This window comes from Syngnathus scovelli, chromosome 2 (assembly GCF_024217435.2).
Source record: "Syngnathus scovelli strain Florida chromosome 2, RoL_Ssco_1.2, whole genome shotgun sequence".
Lineage (NCBI taxonomy): Eukaryota > Metazoa > Chordata > Actinopteri > Syngnathiformes > Syngnathidae > Syngnathus > Syngnathus scovelli.
The window spans coordinates 15,166,235-15,180,691 of NC_090848.1; the positions used below are offsets into that span (position 1 = coordinate 15,166,235).

General features: G+C 42.4%; 1 long non-coding RNA gene across 1 annotated transcript; it reads left to right on the top strand.

Annotated features, from left to right (window-relative positions):
• The first annotated feature begins 1,105 nt into the window (after window positions 1-1,105).
• Window positions 1,106-6,090, top strand: LOC125989135 (uncharacterized). Its single transcript, XR_007488611.1, has 3 exons — window positions 1,106-1,173; window positions 3,473-3,560; window positions 4,110-6,090. It is a non-coding gene; the product is annotated as an uncharacterized lncRNA (long non-coding RNA).
• Window positions 6,091-14,457: the final 8,367 nt, after the last annotated feature.

Consider the following 14,457-nt stretch of genomic DNA (forward strand, 5'->3'; position numbering starts at 1 on the left):
TGGTACTTCCAAATAACAAGTGAAGAGATTATTTAACAGGAATGAAAAGTGCATGCCAGTAAGCGAGCTGGTTAAAGGGCAATGTGTTAACATCCACAGTATAAAGTAGGATATCCTGTCATTCCAAACTATGGTTGGAGGAACACCAACTTGAAAAGGGTTGTATGATCATGTGAAGCCAAAAGGGAAATTATCCATAAAGGCATTTGTTTGCATCGCCATACGTCATTTATTTGTAGCACGTGTTGGCTCTCGCTCTACAAACATGAACAGGCGTGCTTATTTGAAAGGGTGCACCAGGGTGGGGTGCACTAGGCCAGCCTTCTTGTGGTGCACAGCGAACACACTAAACACACACGACATGCTTCGATGCCGACACACACGCACACACATACACACACACGCGCGGCCTAAAAGGCAAACACACACGCGGGAATTGGTGCGTCATCTTCAGGAGGCCGTGGCAGGGAGCGGACTTCCAGTCGGATTCCGCAGACTGGCAGCTCCAGGGTAAAAAATAAACCAGTGGACGTAAACCGCCCAGTAAATATTTCAGCTGGGTCAACAGATTCTGACACCAGGGAATAACTCTGAGTATTCCTTCCAAAAATTCCTTGCCTTCTTTTACTTTGTGGAGCAAAACATACTGATAGCTACTTTAGTGGAGAGGCGATTCCATAGCAAGTCAATACTTCATGGCTACAAAAGATCATTGGGGTAAATGACAAGAGCATAGCCAAACAGATCAATGATATGCCCCAAAAACAAATATTTTATAACGTACCAAAAAAATGGTGACTCGTTTCTGGAAGGACATCTGCCATAAAAACTATAAGAAACAAATCTTATTGTGTGTCAGTTATTGCGATGACAAGCTGAAAACCACAAATAAATTACCAAAAAAAAAAGATTTTTAGATGGCATGTGCTGATGTGGATGGAGCGCAATAGTTTAGCGAAGAGACACAAAGCGCATGTAAATCCCTTTTGTTCTTATGTGCTATCAATTATGTAGCAACATGAGACTCTCTTCAGAGCATGCAAGTCGCCAGAATATCGCATCTAATTCTCCACAGATTTGATATCTTTTTTCTTCTTTCCTTCAGCGGGGGCGTAGCAGCAATCAGCATATCATGCAGCGGCCACACAATCTTGAATAAAAAGGATTCAGTCAGTAAGTAGCTGTCCAACATTTTCTCCTTTTTAAAATTATTATTATTTTTTTTAAATATGTGTTCCAAATCAATTTGGGCTTTTATAACTAAGCCTGTTACAACCAGTGCCAGAACTTGAAAGTGATCTTTTGAGCCACTCCGTATAATAAAAATGGCACACTATTAACAACAGCCTGCCTGTTTGGCCACCTTATAATGCATACATAGTGTGAACTCAAAAGCTCAACATGGCTTGCTGAAACATAATCTGATGGATTTACAATATTTTATTCCTTTGATTCTAACTATCTATCAGAAATCTGGTTATCAAAGTCAAAAGGTTTTGTTACTATCTCATTCCTAAAGTGTTGACCACCCTGCCACAGCTCTAACTCTTCTTCTGTTTGTGTTGGCCGGATTCTCACTTTTTGTCCCAACACTCTCACCTTATTTGCATGCTACACAATCTCAGTGCCTGGGAACAATCCTCTCAACATAAAGAGCTCATGAGCGTTCCGGCCAGCTTCTGCGGTGGTGGGAACGTACCATCACGAGAGCGCTCACCTTGGCTGGAAGCCACAAAAGGAAGCGGCAGGTGGATTAAGAAGGTTACACAGAGTGCTCACTGCTTAGGCCAAACACTCCAGGATCCAATTAGATTCTCTTAGCCTTCATCTGGAGACGGCCACTAAACAAGGAGGATGAGGTCACGGCAGATCGAGAACATCACGCTCTTGTATCATACTTGGCACACACACACACACACACACACACATACAGACATACACACGTTCCACGAGTGCAACAACCCTCATGTTACCTCTCATATTTCCCTCATGCCCAAACAGGCCTCATCTTGGTCACCCAAAGGTGAAAAGTTCAAACATCCAATGCTAAAATATGCCAATTTGATTTGGATGATTACGACGTTGATATCGTACACACACGCCTGTTTCGCATTGAATCTATTTTCTATTTTCTCCACAATTGTTTGCAATGAGCATCTTGACATTCCCATACTTCAATGTGAGGCAAGTAAGGCGAGTAAATAATTTTGGCTTGTTTAAACATTAAGAGTTCTTGAGGGCACCACGTGACTTGTTTTGAAGCCCCCCGGCCGCTCCTGTGACACATGCGGCAGATAAGTAAACTATTCAGCGAGAAGGCAGCACAAACACGGCTCTGTATACGCTTATTAGTTTGGAATTTGGAATGACTATTTTTCCCCACAGGGCTCAGGGTATGAAACCATTTTTAACTGAAAATGAGGGGAAAAAATTTGTGTGCGGTGGTGTGTTGGTTGTCAATGCTCTTTTGGATTCTCAAGGCACAAACATAGGAAAATGAGGCTCATAGTTTCTGAAAACTCACATGTAAACTCTAAAAACAAAAGTGGTGTTCATTTTTATTCAAGCCATATAGCCTAATGTAACATACTACATTCACGTGCTTACGATGAAAACAAACACATTGCGATATAGTGAGTATGGTGGCGGGGGGTGGGGGGGATCAATGTATTTGTGTTTTCTGGTCAGTGGGTCAGTGGGTCCAGTTTGGAATGGGGTCCGGTCAATAACAGTCAAAGCGCAGGCATGTTGCTAAATAGTGTCCTAAAAACAGCTTCATGCTTTGATGGCAAAGGTCAGAGTCTACCTCGTGCTGGGAGGGCTGAGGGGAAACAAGGCCTACTGAGAATTAAAAAGACGGGACTGAATGACTAAACGAAGGTTGGTACCAACAAACATTGTTCGGCATATTCAAGAGGGCAAGAGTTGTTATTTTGATGCCTTAGCAATGTGATCGCCCTCCTGGTGGTTGGCTGACTACTCGCTGAAAAAGAACTTGATCGGTTACATTTATTTGCGGCAACCAAAATTGCGATTGCAATTAAAAATTAATTGTGGAGTCTTCTACACCATGCACATGGAAACGCAGCATCAACGCAAAAACTGCGGTCTACACAGCATGTACTCAGCACTACTAGTACACACTTATTTTCCAAGGTCATTCTTGTGTAAACATAAGATGAGCGTAATTTTGGGGAAGAAAAATCCATCCGGAATGAACCTGAGTAAACTTCTTTCCAGATGAACACATGTTCTTCCTTGATTTCCTCTCACTCAATGAGGTAAACCAAGTAAGGGCAATTTATATTGTTAAGTTACAAAACAGATGGGAATGAATTACAGTAGGCAGTCAGCATGTAACACGTGCCTGGACACAAACTGTTATTAAGTGGCATGTTGTTTCCATTAAAATTTTGGGAGTAATGTACGATCCTGTCCGTGTCCGACTGGTTGTTTTCTTTCTCTTTTCCAGCGTATAAAAAGTGTCCACGCTGACATGTAAACTCCTTTTCGGCCTGGAAATGATTACGAGTGCAAATTACAAGGTGGCGTTGCCCAAGGTGAGCAGTTTTCGCATCCTCCTAAGCATGCTTTGTTCTCAGACAGCTGCTGGATCAAGAGTGGGTTTTCAAAGTGCTCGACTTCAAGTGGGGGAGGAAAACTACACTTCAACGATCAGAATAACAATGCTTTGCCGATAAATGGCTCACTATGCATGCAAAATTGTACGAGAGCACCGCATTTTAAGGAGACACTCGGAAAATGAACATCTGTATACAAATACTAGTTGTGCTTAGAGTGCTTACTCAGGCATCAAGCATAAAATAGCACAACCAAGGAATAGATGTTTGCCTATTTCAGAAAATGTGTCTGAGAAAAATTGTCTTTTGCTTAGGTAATGACTTAGCAGCTAGGATGACCAGAGCAAAAAAAAAAAAAAAAAAAAAAACACGACTCGTATCTAAAAAAAAAAAAAAAAATCTCAAGGCAGCACTGTACAACCATAAACAGCTTCTATCTTTCAGTTGATGTCAATCAAAAATAAACATAACAATCTTCGTAAAGGCAGCAATTGTACCTTATGTTGTGGCTTGTGCTTCTATCAACAGCCAGCCAGTGAGGCTTTCGTGACCTTTTAACCAGAGACCATGTGATGCTGAGTTGGACTTCCACTTTTATGCAACACTGTGAGAAATGTTAGTAGAACTTTTGACTTTTTGAAACAGTCTTTTGGGAGGAGCAGAGGGCAGCAACTGGATTTCAGGATGACTAGGATGTGTGAGTCACCAACACGGTACAAAGACGCTGTAGAACACAAACAATCCTAACAGATATTTGTAGCCTTGTAGCTTTGTTTATACTGTGTGCACAGGCTAAACAACAAGTTGTTTAGTTTGACAAGAAGTCAAAGAATATTTTACAGGTTTGATGCTGATCCTACCGTTTGACGAACTTGATGTTGCCGTGTTTAATAATCACGACACAAACAGACAGATGTTGTGTACTTTATCCCAGAGAAAATACTTTTTGTATGGTAATTTATCAGCTGCTTTGAATCAGTGCAGGCTTCAAAGCTTTTTCTACACATCTGCAGTCTTTACCACACATCTTTTCAAGTACGTAAATTATTGGTGAATACAATTATAGTTTGTTGTTGATTTCCTAAAATGCCAAACAAACTGGATACGTCATACACTGCATATCCAGATTTTGCTAATTTCCCTGAACCCTGAGTTTGAAATAAATAATGAAAAACATGAAAATAAACAACAGGATTTATTGTAATTCAGCCGGGCAGCACGGTTGGTGACTTAAAGTTCGCACATCACTCTCAGTTGTGAGGCTCAGGGTACAAATTTGGCCTTCCTGTGTGCACTTTGCACGCTCTCCTTGTACTTGTGCGGGCTTCCACGGAACTCACATTCCTAAACAAGCATTTTAGGATAATGAAGACTCTAAATTGTCCATAGAAATGAATGTGAGTGTGATTGCTTTGTTTATTTGTATGAGCCCTGCGATTGGCTGGCAATCAGACCAGGATGTGCTCCGCTCCTCGTACAAATTCAGCTGGGACAAGTGGCAGCTTATCCATGACCTTAATGAGAATAAGCAGTAGAGAAAATGGATGGATGAATTCAGCCTGTTTAAAAAATGAAAACAAAAAGGAAGACAAATAACATCTCCACTGCAGTTAGTCCAAAAAATGAAGACATTCTCAGCTTCCCTTAAGTTTTCAGCCTTTGCACGAGGGGGCCAGTGTTAGGGGCTCGGACTTGGCAAATGGCAAAATAAGCTGGAGAATGATGAGCTCATGTTTTGGCAACAAGCTGTTTTAATTAACTATTTCGGCGTGACCTCAGCTTCTTTCCCCACACAGAGAGGATGCAGCGCTTATTAGCCTCTCTCTTCCCATGAGAACAAACGCACGTGTTTTTGCTCAACATGCCCTCATTTACGTGTTAAGTAATGGAGCCTGAACGTCTGGATAGGTGTTAATAACAGGTGATGCAATAGGTGCACTTAGCGCGCTACAAAGTAGTGAGTGGGCCAGATATTTATGTTGTCTTTAGATGGATATTGTCAAAGATAGCATCAAAATGCAAAGACCCCACCTCGAAAAAGCATCGCTATAATGTGACAATTTGACTTCATTTTGCTTGAAGTATGAATTGCGGTTTTGTTTATGGGCTATTTTGAAAAAGCAGCGAGGTTAGGCTATTCGTCAACACAACAGCTGTCATGAGCCTAAAAATGGCTTCCAAACTTTCACAAGGTGGAAGTTTTTCCCTGATCCGATGACTGTCTCTAAGAGCGGAATGTTTGACCATGTTCAACTTTTGAAAAGCACAGAGGAAAACTGTTGTAGTCATAAATCGTTTGGTAACATCGTCTGGTTGCCTTTTCTCCTTTTTTTTCCTAATAGTGTGTGCTCAGTGGAAAAATTCAAGGATGAAGTTGTTTTGAGTGCGTGACTGACTGGCACAATCACTCTTGCTTTTTGTTCAACTGTGATCATGTGGAAGTGCACAGCGCAGCAATCTGCTTGCTCCACTTGCCTTCATGAGACTGGCAGACTGGCAAAAGATCAGTTACAACACATGATGATAAATAAATTCATCCTTCATTTCGCAAGATTTACAGCCTGAGTTCAGGCTCCACACTGGTCTTTTGCAAGCGGGAGGCCACTGTGGTGAAAATAATAAACAGGTGAATCTAGAGTGAGGAGTCACTTGTCAAATTATGTGTACAAATAAACTTCTCATTCCAGTACCCTTTTAGCGTACCTTATTTCCACAAATAGAGGGATTACTCAACTGGAGGCCTCTGTTTGGGGGGCTTTATTTGCACAAATGCATTTATTGAATAATACTAAAGAATATTAGCAGGCACTACAAGTGTAAGAGTTGGTGCATGCAGGTAATATCTTAAGCATTTATAAAGTCTTCCATAAATAGCCTGGATCATAAAGATGTGCTGAGGCAGCGAGCGGGTCCTCATTATTCCAGTTGCATAACAGCCCCCTGTCTTCCTGGGCTTGGAACAGAATTATTTCACTTTTGAAACGTGCGTTACCGAGTCGCGCTCAGCTCTTTGAACAGCAAGTGCTGTTACGTAACTCAACAACGACTTGCCCTTTTATGACAAGTGTTCATAAGAGTTCATCAACCGACAACAGCCTTTTGTTTATGGCTCCACATTGCTTCCAGAATGCTTCCAGTTAAGGACTCTTTTGGGTGGACTGGATTTCTGACGGAAAGAAATTGTTCAGGCTGCCCAGGAGGGCACGCTATTTTCATCACATCCTGTATGAGATGGGGTCAGTTTTGCAGTTAAATTGGGGTAGTCAATGACATCAAGATAGAAGTGATTTTGTTGCCACTCATTGACATCTACTGCCGACTTCCTGTCAGAGCGCACACTGACGATTGCACAATACAAACATAAACACAAGTGTTTTTTTCCTCACTGTTTTCATATGCGGTTCTTGTTCGAATACACATTACTTAACAACTCTCCTTGGCAAAAGTGTGCAACATTTAGAGTCTAAATGACAGACAAAGTCAGAGAAACATAGAAGAGCAGGATAAGCCTGGTTCACTTTGGCAGCTCATTTTAAATGTGACTTGCGGACAGTCAATGGCCCAGGCAGCAGACGAGACTTCCAGCAGAGTCAACCACAGCGTTCTTTGGGGATCTTATAATAGTAGCGTACAACTACAATTCTTCCACTCGGTGGAATGTGACAAAATTGGAAAAACATGCCTGCATTTATTGCTGTTGTAGCTAAATGACTACAGTCAGGCTCTCTGTGATCTCGCCTCATGACAAGCATAAACTTTGACCCAATACGCGGAGTAATTTGATCAAAATGTTCTTGGAATACGCGTATGCCTCAAAAGTTAAAAGAAAAAAAGTTCAAATTCGCAACATGTGGGAGGTCAGCAAATCTTATAAGACTTCAGCTCTGTGAGCGTCTTAAGATCGAATTGCTTCTGATGCCACTACAGGTGAGTGCAAAAAAGGAAAGGAAAGTAAGGAAGATTCTGTCAAAAATATAAGTATAGAATTGTATTTGTGTATGGAATTGCAATTGTTTTTTTTAATATCCCTTTTACAAATAAACACATGTATCTCTCTTTTCATGAAGTCATTTGATTCCAGTTCAAAAGAAGTCTATTATTTAGTGGGTGTACGTGTGCGCGTGTAGCTAACAGGCCTGCACATGTGTGGGTGGACGGCTAAAGGTCAAGGTTGACAAGTTCAGGTCAGGTGATCACACATTGGAGACAGATGGTGATTTACAGCCGCTTGGCAGCAGGTTCCCTGGGGGGGTGGATGGGAGGGGCTCTCCCTTGGGTGCTGGGCCCAGGCCAACTGGCTTAAAGAGGCCCATTTAGGATGATGGCAAAGCAATAAGAGCTTACGTTATCAACACAAAAAGGAAGCGAGCTTGCTCATGAAACACCTTGATGGATGTGGAGCTAAATTCAATTAAAATATGATGGACTAGGTCAAACAACAACATGATTGGACACTATCAATCATTTGGACACATTTTCATTTCCTCACGAAACCAAAATTGTGACTGCTATGTTGGAGATATTGACTGTCCTTCCATTCATTTCATTGGCAGTTAATATCAGTGCACAGCTGTAATGGCTCATTTGGAATACTGCTGACGATGCAAATGTGTGTCAAAGGTTACCAAAAACTCATAATCAAGATCAATCCCCCCACCGATCCGCATTTCATCCACGCCTTTCAACGACTGCCCCTCACCTCACCACACGTCACATCCAGACAAGCAGCTGTCCTTCAGCACCTCCACCAGGGCGAGCGAGGGTCCCACGAGAGGAAGAAAGGGGATAGAGATGGCCCTCCATCACCGCCACTCTGGCTTCCTTACATGATGTCACACGGCAGGTCTCTGGTGGTTTTTATCACGCTAACCGTGGTGGGAGTGGGTCCCCGTCCACACATTCATTAACAGGGCTTAAGCACAGATGTATAATGTAAAGTTTTGGGGGGTTTAACAGCAGACTTGGGGTCAGAGCCCAAGGGAGATAACAACTATGACCCTCCTGCTAAGCTAAAGATGGAGGGAGGAGATGAGTCATAATAACACCATTTGGCCATCTTTCCTTTCGACCGTTAAAAAAACAATGTCATGGTGTGGTATGTATGGCTGCCAATGGAACAGGTTCGCTTGTATTTATTGATGATTTAAAAAAACAGGATAAATTCAGAAACATGTCAGGCAATGCTGTCTGATCATATTCAGCCAAATGCTTAAAAAACTCAGTGGAGGGTGCTTGACAGTACCGATGGACAACGACCTAGCATACTGTAAAAGGAACCACATGAGTTTTATGTTATGCAATGGCCAAGTCAAACACCTGCCATGGAGTCAATTGAGCGTGCATTTCTTTAGCTGAAAATGGCCTCAGAAGAAGCAGCACTGTTGCAGTAGAGGCCTGGCAAGACTTCTCCGAAGAAAACCTAGCGTTTGGTGGTGTATGGATGGATATTACATCTCACGCAGGTGCAGAAAGTAAGCATCGCTGTTAGTCTTTTGCGGTATATTTTCGTCATTTTTTCCAGCACAACTTGCTGAAAGACAGATTTGGATGATGTCGGATTGATCTATCTCGGCCTCGGGTTCCTTGTGTTTGAAATAAACTGGGGAAAAATGTTACGTATGAGTGCGCGACTTAAACAACTTCATCAGTATGTGACCTATTTTATGAAAGCAAAACAATGACTGCTATGTGATGTCCAAGCAGGAACGAAATGCATATCAATGCTTTGATGAGTTATTGTGTCCTGCCTTCTCACACCTCATGATCTTCTCGCCAGGGTCATTATTAGCTTACTTGTATTGATTGATTGCCATGGTAGCAAGAGGTGGCTGTGGTCTATGCTCCGAAAGCTGGGAGGCTTCCTCAACATGTCAGCAAGGCCTCGGTTCCATGATGGATTATCTGAGGGCATAATGGCAGGATCCTGACCCATGAAGGCTTTCTTCCAGCCACACCCTAATTAACCTAATTGTTAAAATGGGTGGCATCAATGACCCAGTGCCTCTGTCAAACGTGATAAGAATGAAGCAGCTCAACCCAACTTTTTGACTTGTTGTTACAGGACTGTATGTTCAATAGTCCTGTTCAATCAAATATACTGGAGATCGGGTCACAGCAAGCCTACAACTCAGCAAAGACAACCAGTTAGGTTGACTGGCATAGTGCAATCAATTCCACATTTGCAAATGGAGACAATGAACCATAACATCAACCTAACCCACTGGCCTCGGCTATAAACAGGAGAAAGTGAGGCTCGTCTGTGAGCTTCAAAGACTTAAGTGATGGTGGCATTCTCAACCCCAAAGCCCGGCTTAAGGCTGGATGCAAGTGGAACAATGCACAAGTAATCAACCAGGTTTGGCCTTGGATGTTGCAAAATGGATCAAATTGGGTCCCTTTTGACCCAGCAGTGTTTTAAGGGTGTGTAGTAAAATGGGCAATAGGTTGGGCAGATGTTTGGAGGATGCATCAAGCAAGAAATAAAATAAAATCAGCAAAAATGATCTGACAAAGCCGAGGTCTGAATGTTTGCATTAAACGCTGTTGCTTATTCAACTGATGTAATAATTGCGCAGCCACTGGAGGAATGATACCGCCAATCATATCCAGGACAACCTGGGTGATACGTTTCAAAAGCAAAGCAAACGGTGGCTTTTGGTCGCCCGGAGCTGCTGCCACTCTAAGCCAATTAGGAGGTAGGAGAGTGAAAGATGCACAGCAGGAAAAAGACCACCTCACCATGTGGGCTACACGTTATTGAGGATTATGCATGCGCAGCTAACGCTTGCGCTGCCTTTTGCCTGTCCATTTCATTCGTAGTCATGCAACTGTGTCAATGAGTCGATGCCAAAAAAAAGAGGGGGGGGCCGACATGAGACAAAAGCAGCAGAGTCGAATGTGGCGGAGGATGAGGACCGATTAGGAAGAGAGGCGAATGAGGGAGGGGGAGGGCGGCGGGGGTCCGTCGCTAGCGTGGAAGTGATGGGAGAATGACCCAGTTACGCACAAAGCCTCAAGGCGGCAAGACTATTGGACTAACACACACAAGCAAAAGTGCACAATCAACAGAAAGTACATGTGAACCTTGTGAGGTCGACACAAGTCACTTCTTGTGACCTATATTCCATTTTTGGGGGGTGACAAACTAGGGCTTTATGACATTACAACCCGCCCCTCCCTACAAAAAAGTATATTTCTTCATTTAATATATTTTCCCATTATAGAAAATGTGATGACAATTAACACTATTCAAATAAAACTTCCAGTAAATAATGGATGGAGATAAAAATGACACTTGACTAATTACCATTTTTAAATGCTCAATTATTTAAGATTACTAAATGAACCACCAGTTAGCTGATGCATGTGTCTGTAACACCACATCGCCTTCCCCAGTATGCTTACACTCTTTCCTCATGTTAAGTTAGAGGCAAGGCAACCTCAGAAAATTATTTTGGAAGGTCAATATTTTCCAGCATGTCTATAAATTACTGCTCATACCATGTATAAATTGTCACGCATTGGTCAGAGTTATTGACTCAGTGACTATTCCATAAACATGATTCTGCAGGATTTGTGTCTTTGCTCCAATTAAACATACTAATTGCCTTTTGGAAAAAGTCATAGAATTGTTGGAGAAGTCACTTCATATAGCAATCAAATTGCTACGTTAGCCAAACCGACCCTGCTTATAAAAACTAGCTCCTTTGTTCACAGCCGTGTTTGTTAGCGGATGCAATGCACATTAGCAAAGATGCACTATAAAAAAACAGATTGGGAAATAATTGTCAGGACAAATCAAATCAAATTTCTAAAATCGACTACTCAGCCACTCCTATGAAAAACGCCCAACCAGATAAGGCTAAAAGAAGCATAACCGGAGTGCTAAGGGCAGCAGACCCCACTGTCCGCCCCACTATCATTCAAACTTGCATACTGGCCTTGACTGGTGTGCGGCATTTCTAATTCGGGCTCCAGGGCCAGAAATGAGCATGCCAACACAGGGAGAACATGCAAACGTCACATGGAAAGAAAGGCCAGAGCCAACCACTCGACCACCGCGACGCTGCTGTGAAGTTATAGTGCTGCAAATCAAATCAAAGAGAAATGAATTCAGCACGGTGAGTAGAGAGGGAAGCACATTTGCTTGTTTGTCTAAAAATAAGTGCGCTCAGTCTGATGGACAAACAAGTCCAGGGTGTTGACCACCTCTTACCCAAAATCCGTTGGGATAGGCCGCAGCTCACCTGCGACTCTAATGAGGTCAAGCGCCGGAGATAATTGATTTCCTAGGATGACAATTTCAGCATCCCCCTCTACCACAAAAAAGAAAGATGAACAAAGAAGAGAAGCGAAGCGAAAGAGCGTCTGGCCAACGTTTACCCAGGAGAGATGGAGCAATATCTCCAATTCTAATGGGACAGAAGGAGGTTACTATGGGGTGAAGCCCCACAGGGGGTGTCATAGAAAGGGAGCGGATTTAGGACTATTTGCAGCGTCACGCTTTTCAGCTCATTTGCATAAATGAGCAACGGACGCGTGCATCTCCTCGCAGCTGCCGTCCAAGATGACATGTGTCTTCACCACATATGCTCACAGGTAAAACACGTTTGACTCAGCCTTTAACCAATTTCATTCCCTTTGAGGTGGCATATTCATGGGAATATATGACAAATGACAGCTAATTTTTGTTTTTGTTTCATGTTTCTTCCAAAACCGGACCTGAACCAGTTGAGCAGGATTGGATCAGTTAATGAAGTTGGCAGACGTGCGCTTTAAGAGAGTAAACATGCCTGTTTAAGTCTTTAACCCTTAGATGCACAAGTGGCTGTTCCCCAAAATGACCCATAATAGAATCAATGTGTTTTCATGCCATTTTTGTCAATTGACTTATATGATATTAGGTGTTATATCTAGGACCACACAATTATTTAAAGTTTGAAATATCTTTATTTTGAACTTCTTTGAAAAAGACAATTACCTGGAAGATTGATAGGAAAATGTGAACATTGCGAACATCCATTGTGGGTGTGTGGGGTTAGGGTTAGGGTGGGGTGGGGGGGTCAGGTTTTCAAACTAGGGTTAGGGATTAAAACTAGGGTTTCAAACTAGGGTTAGTGATAGGGTTTAAGCAGCAAAACGCCACTTTGAATGCTCAGGAAACCTGCCATGTATGTATTGACTGTTATGAGCAGCAGCTGTCCTGATGAATTACATTGATAGAACCAAAACCATTAGAATTATTTTTTTACAGTGCATAAAAGGTCTGTGCTGTTTCAGAAAGCGCAATAAACAGCTAGGGATAGAAAAAGAATACAATGCTACATGTAGGATCCAGGCTACTGATCAACTCATTTTAATTGGATTTAAATGATAAAATGTTGACAACGACATAATCAAAAAACATGCAATTATACAATGCATAACAGTATTACAATTATATAGTGTGTTTCATTTGTACCTACATGATATCCATCCGTTGTTTACTGTTTTCAGTCAGGTCATGAGTTAGCTGTAGCCAATCCGTGTTGATTTTGGGAATGAAGACGGTGTACATCCTAGACCAGCTGACAATCAATCACATGATGGCAAAAAATATTAACAGTCTCATTCATACTTAATGGGAATTCAAAGTCTTCCATTAAGCTAATGTGTAATGGGAATCCCACTACAGTACATCGATTTTAAAAATATTATACTGCTGTACCTTGTTTTGTCTTTGCTAAACGTTGTAGGAAGATTTTTTTTTTTCAATATTTCTCTTTGAGGACACTGCATATAGTGAGATTTTTTTTGAGCGTTTTAAGGTGGAGCTCTGGTTAGCACGTCCGCCTCACAGTTAGGAGGGTTCGAGTTCGATTCTACCTCAGGCCCTCCTTGTGTGGCGTTTGCATGTTCTCCTTGTGCCTGCGTGGGTTTTCTCCGGGCACTCCGGTTTCCTCCCCAAAAACATGCATGGTAGACTGAGCACTCTAAATTGCCCCTAGGTGTGAGTGAGAGTGCCGATGGTTGTTCGTTTCTGTGGGCCCTGCAATTGGCTGGCAACTGGTTCAGGGTGTCCCCTGCCTACTGCCCAATGACTGCTGGGATAGGCTCCAGCACACCCGCGACCCCCGTGGGGAGGGGACAAGCGGTATATAAAATGGAAGGATGGAAAAAACGTTTTATGCTGGGCTTTGTTTGCACCTTTCACAACCAAAGAGGCTGCTGTTGGCAGATTGCTCCCCTAAACAAGACCTCAAAATGCTGTGTGATACTGCCAGCTAGTGGACTAACGTGGGACGCGAGGGCAGCCTCAGCGTTTGAGAGCGACATTGCCATTACGACTACATAATAGGCTCTGTGACTGGTTTTTTTTTTATTTTATAGGCTGATTGGTGTTCAAATATGACACACACCATGTCAAACAGTACAACATTCACCTTTGTACTGTTGTCTTTTGACCAGGAAGAGCAAATCTGATTTTACATTTCGGACCGGTAGTATTTGGACAGTGTGGCTGTCCACAAATACTACTTTGCATTTATGCTCAATCTAAATCAGTGGCCCCAAATATGTAAAATGTCTTGTTAAATTTGAGAAGTTTCACTAAAATATGGTACATACTAATCATAAATCACCAACTATTTTCATGGCCTCAAAAGTATTTGGCAATTGACACGAAAAAAGTCACAAAGTTAACCTTGTGCATTTTCCACAATGCAATGGTGACCAGTCTCACTGCCAGCTAGTGGACAGTGCATGAAGCTGCCTGTGGAGCAGTCAGGTTTCTTCTGCTCTTTCAACATGGAGATCCCATGCAGCTTTTTGACTGAAGGGATTCCGCTTCTGACAGTTCTCACTGCAGAAGTGTGGGTCAAGCGACAGGACCAAGAGC